Source organism: Euprymna scolopes, chromosome 6 (assembly GCF_053919585.1).
Source record: "Euprymna scolopes isolate OS-2025 chromosome 6, ASM5391958v1, whole genome shotgun sequence".
Classification (NCBI taxonomy): domain Eukaryota; kingdom Metazoa; phylum Mollusca; class Cephalopoda; order Sepiida; family Sepiolidae; genus Euprymna; species Euprymna scolopes.
This window is the reverse complement of record NC_136487.1, coordinates 93,424,602-93,451,814: the sequence shown is the minus strand read 5'-3', so window position 1 is coordinate 93,451,814 and position 27,213 is coordinate 93,424,602. Positions and strand designations below refer to the sequence as shown.

Below are 27,213 nucleotides of genomic sequence, written 5' to 3'. Positions count from 1 at the left end.
AAATGTTAAGGGATCCAAATTGAGGCCAAAGTTAAAAAAAATTTGACCTCTGCGGTCTCTACCAAATTACTCAATCGATTTTTGGTCTGATCATTTGAAATTTTACATAAAGTGTATTCAGACATCGGGCAAGCTTTTTAATCGGTTTTTGGCCAATAATTTGGCTGCCAAGGTATCAAAGTTCAAAAGATTTGACTTTTGCGGTCTCTAGCAAACTATTCAGCCAATTTTGGGGCAAAACATTTGAAATTTTACATAAAAAATATTCAACCATGCAGCAAGCTTTTTAATCAGTTTTGGGACGAAAATTTGATTGCCAAGAGGTCAAAGTTGAAAGAGTTGACCTTTGCAGACTCTACCAAACTCCTCCGTCAATTTTAGATCTAAATACTTGAAATTTTAGATCTAGGTTATGCACATAAAAGTTATGAACAATACATAGGGCCCGAGCAAAACCGGGTTGAACTGCAGGTATATATATATATATATATATATATATATATATATATATATATATATATATGTATTCAAGGGATATCCAACCCAGAATGGATTTCCTGAACAGAACAGTTTTCCACGCCTTTTATGTCCTTTGACAAAAATTAAAATCAAGATCTTATTTTCCAAAAACTTATGTCTGGAATCCTTGTTCCAATTTTGATCAGATTGTATTGCATAATTTGGATTCTAGAAAATGTTTAAAATTTAAAGCTGAAGCATAAGGGCTATTAAGAAAAAAAAATTTTTTGCCGTCTCACGACTATGAGTCACATTTAATGCAAATCTGAAATATTTGAATTTTCAAATGAATTGTTATACCCATATTATGATGCAATTCTCTATCTATATAAAAGCTAAGTACGTCCAAGGATGGAATACTGTTGCCATATCTGGGCAGGAGCTGCTAAAAACAGCCTATCCTACCTTGACAGAGTACAAAATAGATTTTGTGGCTTAGTGGGGGATGCCCTTTTCTCTACCCTGCAACCTCTCTCCCACAGAAGAGACGTTGCGAGCCTATCCTTGTTTTATCGTTATTTCCATGGCAGGTGCTCGTCTGAACTCCAATCTCTGGTCCCCCCTCGCCAATCTTTCACGAAAAACACCCGTCTAGCTGAATCCACTGTGAAAAATTTCCCCCACTCTATATCTGTGCCTAAATCAAAACGTGGATTCCATGAACAAAGCTTCTTTCTTAGAACTGCACGCCTGTGGAACTCTGTTCCGTCTGCCTGCTTCCCACCGGACTACAACTTGAATGTCTTCAAGTCCAATGTTAACAAATTCCTAATGAACCGCCCCCTTAAGTAAACACTTCATCAAATCTCCACACTAACGTAATGTACTTGCAATAACCCTTATCCCTGAGTGGCTTCCGGGCCTTGATAAGTGGTGATCACTGTGTAAAAAAAAAAATGACCCTAAAGAAAACTTAAAAATAATTCAAAGAAACTAAAATTAGGGAAATATTTATTGATTGATATCTAGTATCTATTGTTCAGATTTCACAAAAATTTTAGGTATCTAAGTTTTTATGAAGGGCTTTCACTTCCTCTTTGGTTTATTTGCATGAAACTATATTAAACTAAATATATACCCACATTACCTAACAGGTGTGTTTCAAAATTTATAATGATCTGTTAACAAGTTTATGAATCAATTCTGTACAAATATATAAACATATATACATAACTAATTTATATATGCACTAGCAGTGACACCCAATGTTGTTCGAGATTGAATGATGATCATTGAATGTTTCAAACTTCCATATTTTATTGTCATCGAAATCGGTGAAATCGCCCATTTTTCAATCAAACCAGTTGATTGCCTACTCTAGTTGGGGACCCATCGTGATGCATCGAGAGGAAACATGACTTCCCGCAGTAACTTAGTCTACAATACATTGTAGTCTACACTGTGCTGTAGAGAATCTACTGTTAATTTTATAAAATTATTTTTTTATATATAATGGTTTGAATTTAAGTTTTAAATGATAAGACAAGTATCATGCTCTAATTGTGCTTTAAACAGAAACATTCATTTTAAATGTGCTTCTGTCATATCAAAGAACCTACGGTTGATTTTGCATGTTGGGCCTTTCGGCTTGTGTGGTAATAAAACTTCTCAAATGCACTTGTAATGTTAGGCTGTGTAAGGTGTTAACTTTGGTCCAAATCACCTGTTCCTTCTTTCATCGGATTATTTTGATTATTGATTATCAATACTTATCAAAGAAATTCTAATACAAAACCTATTTAAGAAACTCCCAGGCACATAAAGTACCTTTGTGTGAAATTTCATAAAAATCAGCCCAGCCGTTTTTGAGTCCATTGGGAACGAACTCGGACACACACGCATACTCAATTCTTTTTATGTAATTGTAGAGATATATAATTAAAAGTGGCTTATTTTAACATGTATATATTAAATATATATATATATATATATATATATATATATATATATTAAAATATAAATAAAAATTTGGAATTAAATTCTGTAAACCAAAAAATTTACAACAAATTTATCATTTACCGAGGAATACAAAAATTAATTTTTTTTTTTCTTTAATCCTTGGATTTCCAATAACTGGCTCATCTCGTGAGAGAAAATGTTTTTAACGAAATAATGTTTATCGGTAGTCATAAATTTTGCTATTCAGCATATAGGTTGAAAAACTAAAAAGCTTGCATAAAATATCAAAAAAGAAGCCAAGATTAAAAAAAAGATATTCCATGGCGAATGAAGAAAAATAGAGGCTCAGTTGTAATATTAATTTTAATATTTGATGTGACCCTATGGATTTTTTTTACTCTATCATAATGGGCCTATATTCTATTATAATTTTAATATTTTTAATGCTTTTTAATACTTTTTAATATATTAATTTAAAATATATTACTTGTATAAGAAATTTTCAGTAAACGTTATCGAACAAACTTTTCAGAAAAATCTTTTGTAGAAATATTACAATTTGCAATGGATTTGAACATTAAAAAACTATTTAGTCTGGATTACACCTTTCATCATTGCCTTGTATCTTGTGGCTGTGCCTCTATTGGAATATTTTGATTGTTTGTAGTTCTCTACTGATACTATTACATGTGACACAGTTTTTTTTTTACTGATTCCATTATTGACTAGGGTGCAAAAGTGTTGATGCAGGTTGCATTCCATATCAACGAATTGCTATTTGACTAGTCATGGGCTATTTGCTATCTCCTCTATCAAGGCCGACTGATTCAAACATCAACAGAAAGTCAGTAATGTCTAGGGCTCATTGGATGACATTGTTAAGAACGCTGTGAAAGGAATATGGAGGCGCTCTTCTTACAAGATAGGGTTTTGAGCCCATACACGGCAAAGTATTTCTCTAAATCTCACGATTGATGTTCAGTTTCTTGGCTATTCTATACTCCCCAGTTCTGATATAACGTTTCTTTTCCTGTTATGAATTAGCTATTAAAATCTTTTTTATTAATATTAAGTTGAGGAGAAAGTTTGTGCGCCACTTGAAATAAATGATTTGTTATGCATGAATTCATTAAAAAATAACAATTATTCTTTAAAATAAAAATCTATTTATTTATATAATTTTTAATAAATATGTATTATTTTGTAACTACAGACATGCTTATTCAATCATCAGTATAAAGAGTGACAATTACTGCCAGTGGAAGGATTCAAGCTCAGTCACAAAGTAACCTTTGACTTTGCAGCCTAGTATTCAACCCATCGGCCATTAAGAAAGGTTAACAGCTTATTATAACTCTCTTTATAACGCCCAATTCTAATTCTAATTGAAGGCGGTTTATAATAATATTTCCATAAAATATATTTATATTATTTTTGCCTACAGACGCTACTGTTTCATGCTTGCACAATTATTAGTATAGAAAATGTAATTATTGCCGGTTGAAGAATTTGAACCCAGTCACAAAGTCACTTTGACTCTGCAGCCGGTATTCAACCTGCATATATCTCGCTTGTCAAAGAAAACATCTGTATAGCCCTAGATTTAGAACCTAATCCCCTCAACCCACAAACTCTAACCCCTAACACCAACACTAAAATGAATAAAGTCACCGATAAATAAGTAAATAAACAGATACGAGAATGAATAAACTAATAAATTCGCACCCAATTCAACTCTGTTCTTCACACTCATGATAAAAAGCCTTCATTTGCTTAGGATAGATTTTCGCTCTTCATTTAGAATTCCGTTTTCGAAAATGAGGGTTGTTGCCTGATGAGGTTTCTAGTTAGTAAATACTAGTAGACCGAAACATGCTCATGATTGTGTAGCAACAAACTACTGCTTATGTAAAGACAAATATATATATATATATATATATATATATATATATATATATATATATATATATTGTGTGTGTGGTAATAAGTAGTTGTACTACACATCAGAACAAGATTAAATTTAATTCTTTAAAATTTCATACTAGAATTGTCCAAATAGACCCCTGAGGCAATGGATGAAAACATTGATTAGCAATCAGTTCTAAATGACAGCCTGGAAGTTGAAAGTTCAATTCATATTACAGTCGATAATAACTAAGAATAACGAATTAACATACCCAAAAATGTCTACGCTTGAAAAGTTGCACCTGAAGAACGTTGGAGGTTACATCGGTCGAAACATTGTAAAAGTAATAACCAAAGTGAGAATAATAGTCCGTATAATGCAAAAAAAAATACAAATTATCATTCCTCATCTCCAAAATTTTTAAATGTAAGCAATCTTGTTACAAAATTAACCGATTTTAATTTTTTTATATTGTAATCAGTTCATCTGATTGTTAGAAAAGTATTATTTATCAGAAAAAAAACAAAACAAAAAAACAATGATAGTTTATCAACAAAACTTGATAATGCTGCACGTTGTGATAATGAGATATCTATGTTGATTTATTTTTTTTTACCTCTAGAGTATGAATGTTATATGAATAAGTTGACTCTTTTAAGGCTGATAATTTGCAATCAGGGAAATAGCCAGTCATCTTTATATTAAATAAATCATGTGACCACTTCTCATGTCTCATGACCACTTAATGTGTGCTATGTGTATGTATTTCTTGCATTGATCTAACTTTGATAATCACGCGCTGAATTTTATTTTTCTATTTACTATCAATTACTATTTTATTTAAATAAAAAATACAATGCAATAACGCCAAATAAGATGAATTAAAAAAAATTATATTTAAAAAATACATTAGAATGTATTTCGGTTTCTTTATAAGTAAACCATTTTAATCATTTGTTAATTTTAATTGTTGCAAAAAAATAGAAAAAACTACTTCGCTTCCCTTTTAAATTTGAAAAGACTTTACATGCATTTAAACTCTTGAAATGGAAGTCATTTTTAAGTTTAAAATTCTGAGCAAACCTCATGTATTAAAAGATTGAAACTTTTAGAAAATATTTATAAGTAGCTATAATTGTATTACAATTTGGTTCAACTAATAATCTAATGATTAAACAATGCTTACTAATTAAATTTATCCTTCAAAATACAATTAAAAATTAATTTGGTAAAAAACAAAACAAAAAAAAAACGAAGAAAAGGTAAAAAACAAGAAAAAAAAAAAACAAACAAGTCTGCCGCACAACACCGAGTAGATACAGCTAGTTTAATATACATTAGGTTGTTTTTTATTTTACCAATTTGCTTCAATTTTCAAATTTAATTAATGAAAAAACTCTCTCCAAGTATTCAGTGGCTCTCCTTGCAGAATGAGACGGTGCATTATCATGCATGAATACCATCTTTTTCCGGAATGCCAAATTCTTTTTTTTGTGCCAGAGTTCCAAGTAATTCTGAATGAAGTCAATGTAGAGTTTGGCAGTAATTTTCACTCCATCTGTGACTGAATGGTCCTACCAGCTCATTGCCAATGATTGCAGCCCAGAACATCATACATCCACCTCCTTGTTGATGCCTGATCCTTTGGGGACATAGACCCTCATTTTGGCACCATCCTCCCCTCCAACCATCGGATCCATCAAGGGTCGCTCGACACTCATCAGTGAACAAAACAGTTTGAAAATTCACCTTCATGTGATCTCTTGCCCATTCCATCCTCTTTTTCTTGGGGATATCCTTCATTGAGGGCAGACCTCTGGCTTTCCATTTTTTGCAATCGTCTTTAGGATACAGCAACGAGTTGATTTGGGCACACCAGGAACGCCAGCTTTTTCAAAAACTTGTTTGCTAGTTTCAAGTGGATTATGGCGAACTTCTCTCTTGATCTTGCTCATTGTTTGATGTGACAGATATGATTTCTTACGAATTTTCCCTTTATCAGAACGTCCGTTGCAAAGTTGAGGGTTAGTACAATATTTTTTTTATTGTACGATGATCATGGTGTAATTCTTTGGCAATTTCTAAGGTGCAAATATTATTATGGAGCCTTTGAACAATTTTAGACTTCTCAGCTTGACTTAAAGCACCCTTACGTCCCATCTTGCATATAAAGTTAGAACGTTGAAAAAAAAACTGCAAGTCACCAAAATGGCTGCCGTTTGCTTGCTATTGCGTAGATCAGCTTAAAATTTTATATCTGCACATGCATTAGTGTTGGTATAACGTGCGAAGTTTCAGGAATTTTCATTGAAGACTATCGCGAGTTAGAACAAAAATATCAATTTGCATATAATTCTGGCACAGGGTGTGTTATATAGGGTTTCATTGAGAGAGTCTTAGAGAGTCTTATTAGAGAGAGCTTAGAAGGAGTCTTATTACAGTGAGGGATGTTGCAAAACTCCGAGAGAGAGATGTTCTTGTAAAAGACTTAGAGTAGAAGAGAGATTCTTATATATTAAATGTTCATTCCTTAATTGAGTTGAATGGAAGAAGAAGAAAGCTCTTGGTGTGAAGGGATAGTGTTCAGACAGTTCAGACATGATGATGTTGAGACGTGTATGTAAAGACATATAACACAAATATATAATACAATTGGACTTTACCTTTTTTGTAAAAATCATAAGACACAAGACGAGCTTTACAAAACACATGATGGTTTATTCTTCACACGGCCGTGATTCCATCATCAAGAATTCAAAGTCTCACATTTTTTTCTTGAAGTGACGTCTCGCTTCTAGACGTCTGACTCTCTCTGAGTTTTTTCACTGACTGACTAACTCTAAAGTTTTTTCTCTATTCCTAGAACTTTCTATTTTCCGTGACGTCATACACATGTTAAAACGTGTTCTGGACATACGTGTCCAAAACTTTTCCTATTTCTCAGTAACCTATTTTTCCAATATGTTAAAAACATTATCTTATAAGCTGCATTCTTTCAATTTAAAATTTCATAACAAACTTGATAGTTAACATTCTTTCCTTGAAATATTTATCTATATTCTAAACAAATGTTTGTTTTACATTTTTAAATTCTCACACGTAATCTATTTCTAAACTAAGATTTCGAGGTTCGAATTTCGCCTATGCTATTTCATTTTCATTTTAAACTAAATTCTCCATTTTTATACTTACATGAAAAGGGGACAGCCCTTATCATGTAACAGGTGTACATGCAACTGAGGAACGTTTGTGAATATGATATTCCTCAGAAACTTCCTCTGAAGGAGAAAACCAGCTAAACTTGCTCAGGGGCCATGCCTCACTAAAACAGAAAAGAAAAAGAATCATCTTGAAAGAATTACTTCAAAGATGTATGACAGAGAAAAGATGTAATGCTGGATCCTCGTTGAATGATTCAGAAGGGAATGTTTGCTGCTTCGAAACTGCAGCTTTGATGCAGTAAAGGCGGTAAACCAATGGGAAGATGATTTGATAATCTATGTCCTTGAACTTTTGGTCAGCTAAACAAAGTAGTGAAAGAAAATCTTGGCGACAATACATGATAGATTGTATGATGTATGAGAAGAAACGTTATTTTTATTTTTGTTGTTGTTGAGCATCATTTATTCATTTCGAATGAATCAGATGATTATTGTTGGCATTCGTTTCCTAATATCTTTCCAGTTAGAATTCTTTCTAGAACGATATCAGATACTTATGGAAGGGACCACGAGGAGGTTACTAACATCCTTAAGTGAAAGTGTTTCTGTGGAATGAACTGGATTCGAACTGAGCACACCCAGCTCGTCACTAACCACTTAGCTACAGCCACCTTCCTGCTGTTGAGTAAGAAGATGAAAAAGAAGAATTATGACACATAAATATAAATTTCAACCAAAAAGTATTTTAAGTTGACTTTTATGTCTTTTTACAAGTTTCCCATCTTTTCAAATGAGTTTATTTTTAGTTTTGCTTCTACTTTTTATAAAAGTTATGCAAATTTTGATTTTAGTTCTGAAAAGTACAAAAAAACAGAAGAATTTCATTTTTAATATTTAAATTTTTTTTTAATTAATGCTATGTATATTTTGAATAAATCATTCTCTGTTTATAAATATTATTGATTATAGGACCGTAGTGTTTGTAAAGTTTATATAACATCTTTAATCAGTGATGGCGTCAATTAATAGTAAGTTCAGTTGCCCATTGTTCAATGAATGACCTTGCCTTATAAAGAACATATGTTGACTGCCCTTCTACATGTTGAAACTTATCTGCTACTTGATAATTAATTTCTTATCGTTAAACTCATCTTTGATTGATAGGAAATTATTTATTTTTTATCTTTTCAGTCATGATGTTTACTGATTGAATGTTGGCTACAAACGTGTAGATTTTAGATTAGATTCCAATCAAAACAAAACTGCATTGTTTGTTTGAAAAGATTTCTCTACATATTGTATATATTTTTAATATTAAAATAATTGTTTAAGAATTTTTTAGATAAGGATTGATAATTTGGAGTATACGAACTATGCGTCTCATCTCAGTTTTTTTTTTTTTTTTTTTTTTTTTTTTTTTTACAGCGTTTCGACTGATGTAACCTTCAATCTTTTTTTAACCTACGGTGCATTGGATGCAGACGTTGAGTAAAAACCAGTTCTGAGTGATTTTATTCTGAAACTGAAAAGTTTTAATCCTCACTACAAGTGATACTAACTAAGAATGAAATCTTATTATAAATTTTTCTACTGTGTGTGTGTGTGTGTGTGTGTGTGACGCGGTTTATCTCAGCCTACAGGCAACCCACCCAGGCAAGTTTGGTACCGAAATGAAGCTTATGACCCAGCAGATGTTTTAGTGATATTTATATCCATGTTTGGTGTATGGAAATGCAAATAAATAAATAAATAAATAAAATAAAAAAATAACGATTTACTAAACAACATTTTATTTACTGGATATTTTTCCGGTACAAGAACCCAAGTTTGCCCACCTGGGCAAACTTGGGTTCTTGTGATTAAAAAATTACCCAACACTTCTAGCCAATCATGGCTGATGAAATGAGAACAAGCTACTTGTTAATTAAATAAAGTGGTCAGTTCGAAATCCCCTATAGATTTCCAAGTTCGACAAAGATTTCTGAATTTAAAAAGATCCATTGAAGAAGATCAGAGGTAACATCTGCCGAAACGTGAAAATAAAAATCATTAGAATAAAGGTCAAAATAATTCATATAATCAAGAAAGAAAAATGATATTTAATATTGGTTGATGAAAGTAAGAAAAAAGTATTTTGTTTCTATAATTGTATTTTTTATATTTTTGCTTATAAACATATGTGTATACAGATGTGACTGAGCTGTATATTTCAAAATATGTCCAAAGAAGTAATTATCACCGATTATCGAATATGCATAAATTCATGTGAAACCTGATGAATGTTATAATATATTAAAAAGGAGTATATGAGTCTAATATTTCGCATACAGAATCATTTGAAACCTAAAATTTCAACATACACACCAAATTATGCTGCACATGAGCAAGTTTTGATTTATGCTTATTTGTTTTTATAGTGTGATATTTAACAAATGCTCATTAAGCCAGGTTGATTTTACTATTTCTTATTTTGAAATCCTCTTTGGAAAAGTTAATGAGATCAAAACTGATACCAAATCTGAAGAAAGGTAACATAAAACAGAAACAAACACTGATTTCTTTTGATATTTGGTGGATAAAAAAAATGAACCCAGAAAATTGTCTTTTATCATATGATAAGTATCAATTTATACAGACATCTCGTCTATTTCTAAGAAAATCTTGGCAGCATAATTATTTAATTAGTCTAGTTATAATAGAAACTAAAACTAAAACAATATTTAAGGAAAAAAGGTAGTTTTTCAATGTCTTATGATCTTAGATATCAATCTGCTTGTTTTCAGTTTTTTAACCTGAGGAACACCTTACAAACCTACTCCATCTTATTTTGCTTCAAATTTTTTTTTTCTTCTGTTAGGGATTTTTTCAAACCACCCTACTTACGAATGAAATTAGAAATTGTAAGTAAAGAAATTCTGAATAAATGAATAAATTCTACAACACTATGCAGACATTATAAGTAGAGAGAATCCGATATTGTAATGGCAGCAAGTATGAATAATTGAACGCTGAATGCTATTGTCAATATACAGTGTGGAACGATAAAATTGTCGCCATAGAAAAGACGACATGATTCCATTTCCGTTTGATGAAAACTGTTTTTTTTTTTTTTTTTGTAAATTAGTATGAATTTAACCTGTAAAAACTATTTAAAAATTGCGTGTTGGTATCGCGCTCTGCCATCATATACATCCGATTATTAACGCCTGGTAGCCGCCCCCTCCCCCAGAAAGGTGGGTGCTCAGTTTATGTGAAATTATGTTCATTGTATGCTGACCACCCCCAAACAAAAGATGGCCATAAAGTGGGTGCTCATTGTGCATTAAATTATTATATACAAGTGATCCCCTACTTTTTTTAAACTAACATTTTTTTAATATCGCTGAAACTACTTGTTTGCCGGAATTTTAAACATTATTTTCGTTTTCAGCACCCCCAAAGACCTTTTTTGAAAGTAACATTTCTTCATATATTTTGAACCACTCGTTTTCCGGAATTTTAAACATGATTTTTGTTTTCAGCACCCTAGAAAACCCGTAAAGCGGGTAATTTTAAAGGATTGGTCGAAGGTGGAAAGAATCTTCATATTTACCCTTTTTTTTATTTGTTAAATAACGTGGTTAAGTTAAAATAAATTTTAATCACATTCTCACATATGTAATAATAGCATGATGTAATTTTATCCATTTATAGTTTGTGTATATAAAAAAACATGCAAACTTATAAATCAAATTGGAAAGTCGAAAACGAAATGAAACGAAATATTATCCCATGTATCTCTAGTAAATGTCTATAAAAAACGAAATACTATTGCAGTATCTTTATTACTAAAATCAAAGGTTAATTTAAATAATTGTTAACAACATCTGAACATGTGAAATAATAACATGATTTAATTTTAGCCATTTATAGTTTGTGAAGCATTTATAATATAAACAAAATTGTAAACTAAAAAATTGAATCGGCAACGCGTAAACAAAATTAGATGAAATGTTTTTCTAAAGCATTCCTAATAACCGTTTAGTAAAAGCGTCTGGTTATCTTTACTACTAAAATAATATATAATTGATAATGATTTGTCACAATAACGTTATTACAGAAATAAAATATAAATAATAATTATTTGTCACTCTAAATGAAATAAATGTAAAAGGTAATGAAAATATGAAACTCCAATAAGCAGTAAACCAAGTAATTTGTTTCCTAGTGATTTTAGTAAGATATTAAGGGAAAATAGTACCTGTAACAATTTAAATGTAGTGTGAATCATTTATTTCAAATTTAATTAATTAATTTATTTTTGAGATTCAGGAAGTTGTATCGGGCTATTTAGTATGTAATGATTCTACTCAGGGAGTCCATGTTTGTGGTAGTCTCTGGAGTGTTCGTTTTTGAATGATGTTTCATATATTCGGGAATGTCCGAATATGTAGATCGCAACCAATGAGATTTTGAGGGATGAGAAGAGGGAGAAATCATTATTTGTGTAGGGTAAAGCGTTAAGAGTAGGCGATGTGTATAAAATCACTAGTCAGTTAATGATGGAGTAAACCCAGAAAAGTAGAAAAAAGAATGGGTCATAAAAGGTTTTATGGAATAGGGGGTAAAATTTGAGCTACTTCCTCTGTAGGTTATGACGATGATGAAGATGGCGCTCCTAGGAATAAATATAATGTTTTAATATTACGGAATAATGTGTCTGTAATGGAGTTCTATAGTAATATATGGTAATGGCTAATAGCGTAAACATAATAAATTTTTATGTGCCATTTGTTGGTGTAAACTTACAGTATTTTAGTCCAGAGGGGAAAAACTGCATCTCTTTTATCATATACAAGATTATTGGTATATTTTATCGAATATTTCTACGTTCAATATCTCTGTTAAGATGTTTGTATTTCGAATTTGTATTCCATAAACTCATTCTACTTAATCAATGGTAACAGCTTAATTTATGTTTCATTTTAATCTCTCCATCGATAAGTGGAAATATTCTTAGTTTTCAGAATTTCAATAAATAAAAGAATCGATTTTCTAATAAAATAACTTAATTTGTAAATTCCTTTATCTAATTTCGGATCTATTTTTTATTGTTTCAGCATCGGTTTTATATTGAGCAACCAGCCCTAAGCTGCTGGTAAGTTGACAGATTTTATTTTGATTTGATTTATTTTTATTACTTTTATTCACCGCAAACATGGCATATTGCCAGTGAAGTGTAAGGAGTTACTGTGGTATGGCCCAGATTTATAAGAGGGACAGTTTGGATGAGGAGTTGGGTAGCCGGATGTTTTTTTTGTTTGTTTGTTTGTTGATTTATAATCAGGGATATAATTTAATAGCTTTCCACAACTTATGCAATAATTTTGTAAATACACAAGAAGAATTAATAAAATTAATTCCTTGAACGGAACAGTTTTGCACCACTTTTATGTCCTCTTATGAAAATTAAAATCAAAATATAAAACCTTAAGTCTAGAATGTTAATTCTAGTTTGATCAAAATCCATAAAATAATTTTGATTTTTAAAAATGTCTACATTTTAATTGATCTTATGAAGAAATTAAAATTTAGGGTACCTTGTTTAATTGGTGTCTAATGATTATTGATCAAATTTAATGCAAATCTGAAATATTTTAATTTTCAAGTGGTCAATTTTACTCATATTAAAACCATTTTAAAACACTAAAATTTGGGGATATTTATTAATTGATGTCCAATACCTATTGTCAAAATTTCATAAATATTGGAAATATCTGAATTTTCATAAAGAGCTATCATCTCCTCTTTGCATAAAACTGAATTAAACTAAGTATAGACCACATTACCCACCTTTATGCCTAGCAGATGTATCCCAAAAGTGATAATGATCGATTAGTTCAGGGAGAAGTGACGGTTGTTCAGTAGTTGACAACATAGACTGACGACCTGTGCATCCCAAGTGTGAATCCAGTTCGTTCCACAATAATCACTTTCACTTAGGATGCTGACAACCTTCTTGTGGCCCCTCCCATAAGTACCTGATGCATTCCTAGAAATAATTCTGACTAGAAAGTATCGGGGAAACCAATGCCAACAATAGAATCTTCTGTTTAATATGATGTGAATTAGTTCAAGATTGAATTCTATCCATACAAATTAATGTAATAAATATGAGTACCTCCTCACAATATTATGATTGGATTGTTAAGCCATAAATACTGACTGGTAGAGCCACCTAAGAGAGACGTTGAAAGGTATGCAAGACTCATCCTACGAACACCAGCTTTGACTACGTCCATCGTGCAGTACGGCGACTTACTAGATGATTACTCAAAACTGTAGCAAGACTTGATCAACTACTTCAACAATATCAGGGTGTCCCAAAAAGATGTATACACACTTCTAAGCTGTCTTTGCATGTCAACAGCATTTTCATGCTTCCAGTAGCATTTTAGAATAAATTTTTTTCTTTAAAGGTTAGGCTGGCTGCCATCATTAAGTTCGATGAGTTTAATCTGCAAAGAAAAAAACATCTGGTTTCAAATTATTTAAAGTGTGTATACATCTTTTTGGGACACCCTGTATATCCCTTTTCACAGGACATATCGTAAATATATAAACATATACACATACTTAACTTTATATAGAGATTATATGGTACAGAATGATCTATATAGTTGATGTGCCATAAGACAAAAATATGATGGAAAGCTATTTAGATGTCATCTATAATGCTTATTTATTTTCATAACATGATGTTTTAAGATCATGGAACATCTTTTTTTTTTAATTATGATTCAAATGTAATGATATTCCCTTTGAATTGAGTTTATGTTTCATTTAGACTATAAGATCCCTCTGAGTAGCAATTATCCAAAGCAGGTTGAACCAGTTTCCTCCAAAAGAAGAAGTTACATGGGAATACCAGATCCAAAAATGGTCCCCAATCACATGGATGGCGATGTTAAATTTTTGTAGTTCTTGTAGACAGGTGTCGACCTCCTCCTACATACAGCACCTGGTATTTCTAAATATCACCCATGATGGTACTTATCAGTTTCAACATAGCTTAACATAATTTAAAAATTTTCTTCCGATGGCTATGTTTTGAATGTGAAACTTGAACTAAAATACACTTTCTTTGCCATCAGGATGGGGTCAATGTGTCCTATCTGTTCTGTTTAAAGATAAGACAATAATATCGTATGATCTTCATTCATGCCGGATGTTTATAGAATGGAAATATATCACAAACTTCAGCAAGTATTTTGGAGATAGATCTCCCTATAAGCATATAAATTGTGTCAATCGCTTTATTGCAGATTAGTAAAATATCAATATTTCACTAAATATATTAAAAATTAAAATTGTACCATCACAAAAAAGTAAAATTGTATCATCAAAGGGCTGCTTTAAGGTTAGTTATTTCCCAAAATTTTATTTAAATTCATGCAATATTCACAATTTTATAACATTTTATTCTTTTCCACTGCCCATCGCTTTATTGCAGGCGTCTTAAAATGGTGTTTTAGGGCAAAAATATAATGTCTAATCTTGAAAACTTTTTTTTTTATTATTATATTTTTCTGTCAAAAAATAATAAACAAAAGCACATCTTAGGTGCTAAGCCTCAAATAAATGGATTATTTATGAATATATCTAACATTTTTTAAAAATAACTTTAAACAACCTTTTGTCCAAGGAAGTCAATTGCTTGATCTGAAAAAGAGTTATAGCTCTGGCGACATCAACTATTTTCCTCCACAGGGTATCCTTTAAAGTAAATCGTACGCCTCCCTCACAAACCCCTCTTTGTAATATTGACCAGAGATGTTCAATAGGGTTATGGTCTGGAGAAAACGGTGGCCAGACCATGAGAGTTTCTCCAACGAAGGCCATAGATTCAAGGAAGCCTGCAGTCACCCTAGCGGAATGGAATGGTGCATTGTCATGCATAAAAATCATCTGAAAGTGTCGTGACAATGGTAAGATATCTAGCCATGGCGCCAAATGATTATCCTAAAAGGCCGTGTATGCATTGCTGGTAAGCTTTACACTTTCTGACACTCCAAATGATCCAACCAACTTATACCCAATGATTCTCGCTCAAAACATGATGCCTCCACCTCCTTGTGGCGATGAACTCTGTAAGGGGTCGGAGTTCCGTTCAGCTTCCAAACTTTGGTCCATCCATCTGGACTGTCAAGAGTAGCACGGACCTCATCCAAAAATAGGACACATTGGAAATCCATATTCATGTAATTCTGTGCTCAAGCCATTCGTTTATCCCTATGTTGTTTGCTTCATGGAGGCCTTGGAAGAGGTTTGATATTCCTTGCTATCTCATTCAACATATTGTATTGGCCTGCCTGGATCTTGGAGCGATTCCATTGCTTTAAAAAATGGAAGCATTGGTGCTGTTTGGATTTTGGTTGACTTCCCAATGAAGTTTACGAATATCTATATATCCGAATATATATATAGATATATATAAATGTATATCCGAATACAGAATATATGAAAGGTTTTTTCTGGTGCCTTTATCTTTTCTGGATTTGGTGTTGGGGTTGTTTAAGAATGAAGCCAAGGTTTTTTTTTATCCCTTTTCAGCTCTATGGCTAAATCTTTGATGGACAATCCCTCAGCGAGGCCAGCAACAATCCATAACTTTTCAATAATCTTCAATCGCCCATTTTTTGGCATTGCAAGAGTTCTGCAATCAAGCGATGAACAGTAAAAGTTCCTTGATAATAAATAAAATGCCATAACTTCGTGAATATCGTATGGATTTGAATAAAATTTTGGGAAATAACTAACCTTAAAACAGTCCTTTGATGATACAATTTAAATTTTTTTGTGACATATATTTAGTGAAATATTAATATTTTACTAATCTGCAATAAAGTGATTGACACAGTTTATATATATATATATATATATATATATATATATATATATATATATATATATATATATATATTCTGAAACTACATTAAACAGAATACTTAAATTATTATATTTGTATTTGACTAAAGATGTTACAATAATATTGTTTGGTCTGCATTCATGCCGGACGTCCATAGAATCGAAATATGCCACAAATTTTGATAAGGATACAACTGTAGAATTTTCTTGTGTACTACTATTATGTATAGCAATATGCTTATTCACGTTTGTATGTACTTGATCACATTTCATTTCCTTTTAAAAACGAGATAAATCTGTTGACTTAACTAGTTTGAAAAACTTAATCTTTGCATTTAGTTTTTATTTTAATGTAATTTTATCACAGAACTTAATTGTTAGCATTCAAGAAATTCCAAAAGTGAATTCTATTTTGTTTAAAGAATAATTAGCTGATAATTATATTATGGTAAGAGATAAAATACTATTTCTTACAAAATGATTTAAATTTGTTACAATAAATGAATTAAAAGGTTAAAGTGTTCGTTTCATTTATTTAAAAAATATTTAACTGACATTTATGTTTTTGGTAAAAAATTAGAATATTATTTTTAAAAGATTTAAATAGTTAAAACTTTCAATAAATAAACAAACAAATTTGTTTTATTTGCTCAAAGAATATTTAACTGAAAATGACTGTTATTTTTATAGAATAAAAAATAGACAATATTTTCTTTATATTATTAGACCATTTATACATTTATTACTTGAAGAAAATATTATTATCAGTAAATTAAACCGATAGATGAAGAAAGCAACCATGGAATTTCGATGTAGTCCCACTAGTACATTAATATTATGAATATTCAACTTTGTTCCTATTCATCCTAATCCGGCTTATACAATAGATACTATTTTCATAGAAATGTTAATAAACTCATATTTGTTGTTTGTTATTGGTTTTTCTGTTCAAAATCTATTTTTTTTGTACTATCCAGAAAAATATCAGCTTTATCAAAACATATTTTTTAATTATTTCTCATTCTGTGGAATTTCCATGGGTCTTGCTAGTATAAATAAATTTGGAATCATTTTAATAAACCTAACTGGGTAATTTCAGGTAATGTTTAAATAACATATATGCATAAAGATTATGTTTTATTTTTAGTTTCGAAAGAAATATACTAGCAAAATATGCTAGTCATAGAATCGTTTATAAAATTTGCAATCTTTCTGGAATTTAACCATACGAAGTGGAACGATAAAGTTGTCGCCCTAAAGACACCAAAACTACAGCTCTATTTTAAAACTTTTATTACAAAAATCAGTTCAGGTAGCTTGATTATGTAGTGGAGCTGACATCTACTCAATGTAGCCGCCTTCAATCTCAATCACTGCCTTGATTTAGGTCCGGAACTGGGAGCATGCCTTTTCCATAAGCGCCAGTGGGAGTTTAGCGAATACCTGGTAGATGACAGCAATCAGGCTGGTTTTAATGTTGTGAGAGGTCATGTTGGTGATATGCTTAACGTATGACCGAACGAAGAAGTCCAGCGGGTTTAGGTCGGGGGGAAGAGAAAGAACGGTACAAAGTCGTAGCACTCCTTCTGAAGCCAAGCCTGGGTTTCTTTCGATTTGTGGGCTGGCGTTGAGTCCTGCTGCCACACCCAGAGTCTGCCAGTGGCCACCTGATTGCATCAGAGAATCATCACACTGTTCAACATATCCAAGTACACTTTGGTGTTGAATTTCAAGCCGACTTTGAAGATGTGATGTGGCATGATGTGGCCTTCACTTTAAACCACACCAAAGACCATAACTGTGGCTGGAAACTTTGTTTTCATCACCCGGGGCATGTCCCTGTTATTCGTGGCAGTCCAGCGATGTATTTTGAGAGTGCTGGCAATGATCCTATTGTCATAGCTTGGATTGGTAGAGAGCATGAGTTGATCAACGGCACATCTCCGATTTCACTCGTTGAACATTGTGTCACTTTCAGACATGATAGAAGGCTCCTATCACTCTTGGGATTTGTACACAATGGGATAACTAGTAGATGGTCTGCAACAAAAAAAGAAAACCGGTTTTCATCGAATAGAAATGGAATCGTCATCTTTTAGATGGCGACAATTTTATCATCCCACCCTGTATTTGGTACAAATAAACTTCAGTCTGTATTTTACTTGCCCATCAAGTTTCAGTTATGAATGTCCAACAATCTTTTTTATTAACGTTATTGGTTGTAATTAAATAAAGCACATAGAGTGCATTATAAACAGAAGTATTCAAGCCTCCCTCTTTGTTAAGCTTAAAGAATAAAATTCTGTGGTTTGCAACCAGATGCACATATAATGACGGTCAGTGTTAATCTAAAGTATAAATTTATCTTGTTGAATTTTCAAAGTCAGATCCAAATAGCAAAGTCAGACCTGACAGATCAAACTTTACTTCTATCTAATTTCATTTGTTATTGTTGTACCATTTTATTGGCAATATAATAATGTACTTCATTAGTATTTATTTAAAAAATGGCCTAGTCCAGCACAGAAGACTAGTAATATAAAAGATTTTTAAATAATCACCCAAAGAAATCAGTAAGGGGGGATAACACATATTTTTTAAGAATATAATAGAAGTTGTCTACTTCATAACTATTTTTTCTGTACAAGTTAAAAAATGCAACAACAAAAAAAAAAGAAAAATGATTTCACGGTAATGCCGTCTATATACAACTAGTTCTTAAAGAAAGAAATCAATTTTCAAGAGAGATAACTAATAATTTTTTCTTTTCTTTTTTTTTTTTCATTTTTCACAGAGTCGTTTATACTTAACCGCTAGGTATAGGACAACAACTTAATCGCATTTAACTCAATCCGTTATTAAATGGGTCAAGGTTTATCACTAACTTTGACCTTATAGATCAATAAGTTGTCTCGTTATGCCTATTTTCATGAATGCTTCTGCTTTTAAAAGCCACATCAGCGTTATCTAAATTATTGATTACGTTTTAGACTGGATGGAAAATGAAAATTCATTGATCAAAACTTTTCAAATAGAAATGAAATTTTACAAATGTAAAATATTTTTAAGCATCCTTCCAAAAATAAAGCAAGTGTGTGAGGGAGGGGGGAACTTCACAAAGAACTAGAATGCTTCCATAAATAATATTTTGTAAATGTGGAGAGTATTATGATTCCGAATTTGTGAAGTTAAGCTATATTGCAGGAACAAAATCTAAATATAATGGTTAGATGAATGAGGGGTAACTCTGTATCCATAACAATTATAATTAAAGTTTTAATTGAAATCAACAGTCCTTCTGACTCCATGTTCAAATCAGATAGAATATCTTTCCAATTCATAAAAGAAAGATTGGATGGCAACATTGTTTTAACAAAAAACACGTTATTTTGACAGTACTGAAAAGGAATTAAAATTAGGCAATAGTAATTTTTACAAAAAGTGGGTCACTATGAATCCTTGTAAATTTAATTTTAGTCTCAATCGGTCTCAAGCACATCCAATTTATACCACTATTTGATTCCAACAGTTATCGGGAAAACACTTGTGGGGCACTACAAGGAACTAGTTCAGCAAATTGTATTCCTATGCTAAGTCATCCATTTGGTTGATTGGCCAATTACTCAGTCATAAACTTGTCTATTTACATCAAATAAAATTGTACATCAAAATATGTGACTATTACACAGTACAGTAACATTTTTTTTGTGGTTATATTCATTTTATAACATCATTTTTTTTAAATATATCAAATGTTTCGTTAACTTCTATGTACATAAAAATGAATGTGCCTATTTTTTATGTATTTCCCAAAACTAACAGACCAATTTATTGGAATTCTTGTTAGTTGCGGACAAGCATAAGTTATATTTTCATTTGTTCAAAAAGAGTTTGTTCAAGGTTTCTTCCTTTTTTTTTTTTGAAGAAGAAGCAAATTATATTAGTCTATTGCTACCCATGCAATAATTTTTGCAAATTTCCTGTCACTATTTTTTGTGTCTTTGCTATATTTTCAAGGAATAATTATCAATATAAAATTATTTTTTGCTATTGGTGTAAATAACAAAACAAATAAATACGACTGCTAAAAGACCATCAACGATAAACAGCTGACTTATCACTCTCTCCAATGTTGGTCTGTACATTATAACATGTGCAACTTAAAGGAAGGTGTCCTGTGAGCAGAAGAAGAAAACGCTTGTGTGACAAATACAAAAGATTTGAAGAATCAGGAAAACCTACTGAATCGTTGAGAGTTATTATTCATTTAAATATCAAATACGAGTGTGGGATGTTGTCTGATTAAGCTCAGACCTTTTGAAGTCCAAGGTAGGGTCCTAAAACTCTTCCAAGGTCTGATGGTCTGATGTGTGCAGTCTCTTTAAAAAAGATAGGTCTGTAGAAACACGTGAAATGAACTTTTGTTTAGGCTGACAATAACTCACTTCCATATGAATATTTCCAGCTTTTATAAAGGAAGCAATAGCTATCCTCTTATAGGAGATGACTTGGCGACTCATGGATTCCTCTCAAGATTTCCAAATATCATAGACCACCTGATCTCGTTATTAAGAGTATGAGGATTATAGATAATGTGTTGCGATTGCTGAGAGTGGTTCTATTGAAAACTTGACAGAATTATGAACAGAACCACAGGGGAGATCCAGTAGTATCGCTAATTTTATTTGACTTAAAACAAAACAAAATGTAATTTTAAAAAGTTATAGTTCAGATAGACGATAGAACCTATTCCACTACATGAGACATGATATATTACAAAGCATTGTTGCAAGACAAGTCGGTCTTGGTCAATGTCGGATGAAAATGTTGATGCATAACAATTTAATTTTCTCACCCACAAATCGTGGCATCTTCATTTACAGAAGGGGGTTGAGAATCAGCAATATTTGCAAGACTCGAAGTTGATTTTAAAAAAATAATACAACGACTCCAAAGTCAGGAATCAGATGTTTGTGTTTCCTGACTCTTCATCTTAGAAGTGTGAGATAGAGTTTGCAATTTTTTGCAGAAGTCAAACTTTTTTTTTAATGAAATCTCTAGTTTAGAGCATGCTGGAGGTACGTCCACATATAGTGAGTTGTAAAGACAAGCTTAGATATGATTACGCCAGAGGAATATTAAATATTGACAATATAGGGAGATGTGTGCAAACCAAGAGATTATTGATTTGGGAATATTGAAAAAATAGATGAAATTACTTGGCTTAGTAGATGTAGATATAGTTGAAATAGCAAGGGAAAATAAAATAAAACATAGAAGAGAATGATAAAGATGGATTTGAAAGAAATATGAATAAATGATCATCTTTCCAGAGATAGATTACTTTGAAAGTCAATTTCTAAAAGCCAATAGCTTTTAAAACAGATGTTAAATTGATGATGATGATGATGGTGGCGGTGGTGGTGGTGTTCTTACTTAACAGACTTGCTTCTTCAAGTTTTCAAAATATTTGCACGCCACCTTACCATCGTCACACACTATCTCTTTTTGGAAAATGCATTTCATTTCAATAAAATCTGTTCTAATTTCACTCCACTATTTGCAATAGCCACCATACCATCGTCACACACTATCTCTTTTTGGAAAATGCATTTCATTTCAATAAAATCTGTTCTAATTTCACTCCACTATTTGCAATAGCCACCATTTTTCTTTACACTTTGCACATTTACCAGAACAACTAATTTGATTGGTCACATCTCTCTTTCCATTCACCATACAAATACCACCTTTCTATATTCCTATAGACTACAACTGTTAATACATACACACATGCTGCCGAAATATCATACTCCTTCCCACACTGTAGCACCTCACCTCGATTTTGTTGCTAAATCAATGCATTCCGTATTGGCATCTGCCTACTGCATTGTATGTGTTTTTTGTTTTGTTTTTGTTTTTGTCATTTACATGCATGTGTACACAATCATTTTCCACATTTCTTTTATTGCTCTCACCACCACCACCACCATCTTCTTCTTCTTCTTCTTCTTGGTGGCAATCATTTTCACGCAAGAGAATTGAAACATTAGCAGCGAAGATTGTAACACTTTTTCCTCTTTAATGTCTAATAAAAACAGTGGAAATTTGAAACCATAGTTATATTACTCTTCTTTGTGTCTGATGGTATACATAATACTAGAACAGGACGTGTGGATATGTATGTCCGCACGCATACATGTATCAGTGAACATGTATGTACTCACACAACTATGTATTTGTATAAATATGCGTATGTGCATATTTTTAACGATTTAAATTATTTTCAAATTATATTCCAAGTAAAGAGAATACACAATGGTGTTAACGTTGTTTACAACTGTTTCAAAGCGATGTTCATTTTCAGTCATATAATATAGTAGCCGTAATATATATATATATATATGTATGTACGTAACTCATAAAATAATTTTCACAATACCTACAACATGACTGATTAAACCAGGATTCGAATCCCCAACCATAGAAACTATGATAGGATGCACATACCGTTTTGCTATGGAGATCCCAGTTGAAATTACATGCTATTTTTATTGTCGATTTCTGTTAATTTCAACGATAATTAAATTCAATATGAATTATCTCCTCTTAGGAGTTAGTCTCCCTTAGATCAAAATAATCACTCTATATTTTTGGACTCAAACAAATATCTATCTATCTATCTATCTATCTATCTATCCATCTATTTATCTATCTATCTATCTATCACACACACACATACACAGGTATACACACAAATGCATATATATAAGTATACATATATTCGTTGTTTTTTATTTAGTTATGAGTTTTATTTATAAAATAGTTATCCACAGACACGTGTTTTGCCGTATCTACAGTTCATCTGTAGACAATTTCAAACTTTTACTGCTGCTTTGTGCATCTGAGTATTGATCGTTAGCAAATTAAAGCAGAAACTTTTAACATGTAGGAATTATTTTTTGTAGCATGTCTGTTTACTTCTTTTATATCTGTGTATATTTTATTTTATTTTTTCAGTTTACTTCAATAAGTTCATAGTGATTAAGACACCCCTTATTGGGGCTAACACTTGATTTCTTCATAAGATACAAATATATTTAATTTAAAGTTCTTTGCTGCTTCTCAAATCTTGAGTAAATAAAGCAGTGAAGAAAATTAATTTTCCTCTCTCTAACATATGTTATAGCATATTTTTATTGTGATTTTTTTTCTTTATCTTACCGGATTCCAGAACCAGAATTCATCTGATCTGGTAAAGTACTAAGTACTAAGTAGTAAGTACTGTCACTAGACATTATGTCACTAGGAGTGAGCGCACTGTCTCTCATATGAGCCAGTTTGTAGCTTTATGATTGAGGCTTGTTGAGAGATATTCATGGTGATCCATCATCATTCCCTTTGTCATATCTGTTCAGCTTTTGATGTATTGTCCCATGTTTACTATAGTGGCTCGATATGCATGATTGATTTTCAGTGTGGCCTATACCTCCTTCTTTTTATTGTACATATATCCAGTTCATGCATTGATTTCGGTATATTATTCTCTGTAGGCCTAACATTTTTCTAACCTTAGTATTGAGCTATTGATATCACATTGTTACTAGTCAATAACACCGAAACCATGACAGGGAATACAAGCTGGTTAATGGTAGTTATTATATTTTGCGGCTTAGTTTTGATTTTAGGATTTTTTAAAGGCGTAATGTGTATTCCTTTTCCACCTCATCTTTCCCATGTGCATATGTAAGCGATATTCATATGAGGGAAGTTTTAATGTGTGGGTGGAGTTTGCCAATCCCTTGCTTGTTAGTTGATTGAAAAAAAAAAAAAAACGATTCATTGATGCTGATTTCCTTATACATTTTCCACATCTAATTATCAGTGCTAAAAAAGCACAATTGAATAAAGGGACGTCGCGATTGAAATGATGAGTGAATTATCTACTTTTTATCCCATAAAATATCAAACTACCGATAATAGTTTACATCAGTGATCGCAGAAATACCTTATTTATTCTCTACAGCTTTTTCTACTATATCATTATTTCTATAGATGATTTACTGGACTTAAATTTCTGGTTCTTCTTACAAGACATTTATAACAAGAACTCGTCATACTACCACAACCGCAAAGAACTTTCCTTTCTTTCTCCAAGTACCTATTATCAAACGAAACTTCCATGAACATAGTTTCTTTTCAAGAACTATCCATCTGTGGAACACATTATCACAGGACTACTTTATTGTAGAGTACAACATAAATTCAATGCTAAGAAATACTTGTCATAAACTGTGCTCATAAATAAGCACATTTTGTTTAGACCATTTACAGTTTCAGTCCTCTCATAATAATCTTCATCATTCAACTATTCACCCATCTCATTAACACTTATCTTCGAGTGAATTTTAGCCTTGATAAGCAGTGGCTTATTAGTAAAGATCGTTGTCTTATTTTGCAAGAATAAATCTATTTTTATAAAAATTCCATTGAATTGTCAGCATGTTGTAAATGGGGCTTCATGCTAATCATCAATCGTGATGTGCATGTGTATTTCTAGATTACAAAAATTAGGAGGCAACATCACGTGCATGTGTATTTCTCACATAAACGTAACTTTAATAATTGCATATTAAATTATTTTTTATTGAATATTTATCAAAAATATATGCTGAAATCATAAATGCAATAGTATAAAATAAAAATGGAAATTTTAAATACTATTAAAAAATTATTTGATTATGAAATCAAATCCATCTGAATGCATTCTGATATATTCTTAAATCAAATTTCTATTGATAGTTGAAATAAAAGAATGAATTATTTGGTGACCTTTTGAAACTCAAAAGAAATTGGATAGAAAGTCGATTCTGGTTTTCAAATTCTGAATAAATGTTTTGGAAGAAATTTATAATTATATCAATAAAGATAGAAGCAACATCACTTTTTAAAATATCAATTACATTTTTATAATAATTTGTTTCAATTAATACTTTAATGATTAAACAATACTGTAATAATTTAATTTAACTTGAAAAATTCTATTTAAAAATACCAATAATTTAGTAAGCCATATAGAAAAGATATCTGTATATCTATATATAAATCTCATATGTGTCAACTCAAAGTTCAACCACTTCCAATGAATGACAAACTTACCCCATAGTTCTGTTAGATGTATACTTTCTAAAAATTCCACTAGCTAAAATTTTAGATGTTATTTAAAAATTTAAGTAACATCTAAAACATGACTCTATTGAAATTAAATATAAAAAAAATAAGATACAACAATAATTATAAACATAGAAGAAAGAGACAGATAATATTACTCACTCCACCAGATGCTGAAAAGTAAACTAGGTAATAAATTCCTAAATCTTATTCATGAATTCTTTACTAGTTTAAATATAATTTTCGATAAAAATTGCTTAAAACTGCTGTAAGAATTTGCGACTGATCATTAAAGCTCACAATAATAAAATATTAAATGAGCATAGTGAAAAGAAACATCAAAATAAAATTCCAAGAAAATTGAACAGATATAACAACAAATATATATAAATATGCAACAAATATATATAAATATGCAAATATAGCAATAATAATAATAATAATAATAATAATAATAATAATAATAATAATAATAGCAATAAAAACTGAATAATCTTTCTATATAAGAGAAACTGATATGGAGAAAAAGTTATTGTAATCAAAAAGAGGTTTTGGTTGTTGGTAGTTAAATGAAAAATCTTAAGATGAGCTAATACATGCAAATATTTAAATGATCCATGTAATTCATGTTTTAGTGAAAAATTAGAAATTTTCAAGTTTTAAAAATATAGAAAAATTACTTAATTATAGAAGCGAAATAGCTACAAATTGTAGATACAAAATAAAGTTTAATTTGGAATATAAAAAGATTAAAAATAAAATAGTGAATCGATAATTAAAAAATATTAATAATAATAATAAAATGAACCAGTACAGTGCTAATAATAAAGGCTTTAAATAACATATATTAGTGCAAAAGAGTAAAAAAAACAGCAATAATAATGTAACCAATCTAATTAACTCAGCACATCGAAGAATATAGCAAGGTTATTCTTTTTTATTTGACCTACTTCCTAATTTATATATTGTTTTGCAAAAGAACATTTTATTAATTAACTATTCTCTGTTATTATTTTTTAATAGAACTGATTGTTTTTATTTTAATATAGCAAATAGTTCTGCTTAGAAATATTTTATTTCGTTAATAAATATTTATCATTTGTGTTCAAATGTTCTTTTCCTGTGCTTTCTTTAGAGGTGACTGATTTGATTTCCAACAAGTTGTGGCCCATTTCTAAATTGTAACAAAGCGCCCCCACACTTTTTTTCCTTTCTTTACATTCATATTCAAAAGATAAGCAGATTTATTTAATCGTTTTGCCTAAATGATAATGTTTACTTATACAAATAAGTGAGAAAAGTTTTTGTTGCATGTTTACAACAAAATTATGAATAAAAAGTTTATTATTTAAAATTGTTCTTTCAAGTATTTCAAGAAGCGAACTTTGTCCAGTGACAGCAAGCCAGCCAAGTTAGCTAGTCTTGTACACAAAAAAAGAAGACATCATTGATAAGTTCTGTCCTGCATATCCATATTTCATTATGAATAGCTAATTTATCTTTATTTTTCTTGGACTATGTTTTTTTTTTTGCAATAAAAAAACAACTTATTTTCTGACTCATGTACAGTAAGGGCAGCTAATTATATAGAGTTTAATTCTGCATTAGTTATTTTAGGAGAAGTCAAAAATGTTTTCGAATTTTTTTAGA

The 27,213-nt window shown here is 30.9% G+C and overlaps 1 protein-coding gene across 10 annotated transcripts in view; it reads left to right on the top strand.

Moving 5' to 3' along the window:
* The window catches only part of LOC145277799 (adiponectin receptor protein 1-like), a 315,074-nt gene that overhangs the window by 149,587 nt on the left and 138,274 nt on the right, over positions 1-27,213 (top strand). For 8 of the 10 annotated variants that reach the window (XM_080129628.1, XM_080129639.1, XM_080129646.1 and 5 more), the window contains exon 2: positions 12,585-12,622. The exons of the other annotated variants lie outside the window; for them this stretch is intronic. The gene's annotated coding sequence lies outside the window, so the exon portion shown is untranslated. The remainder of the gene's footprint in view (positions 1-12,584; positions 12,623-27,213) is intronic. 10 annotated transcript variants of the gene reach the window in all.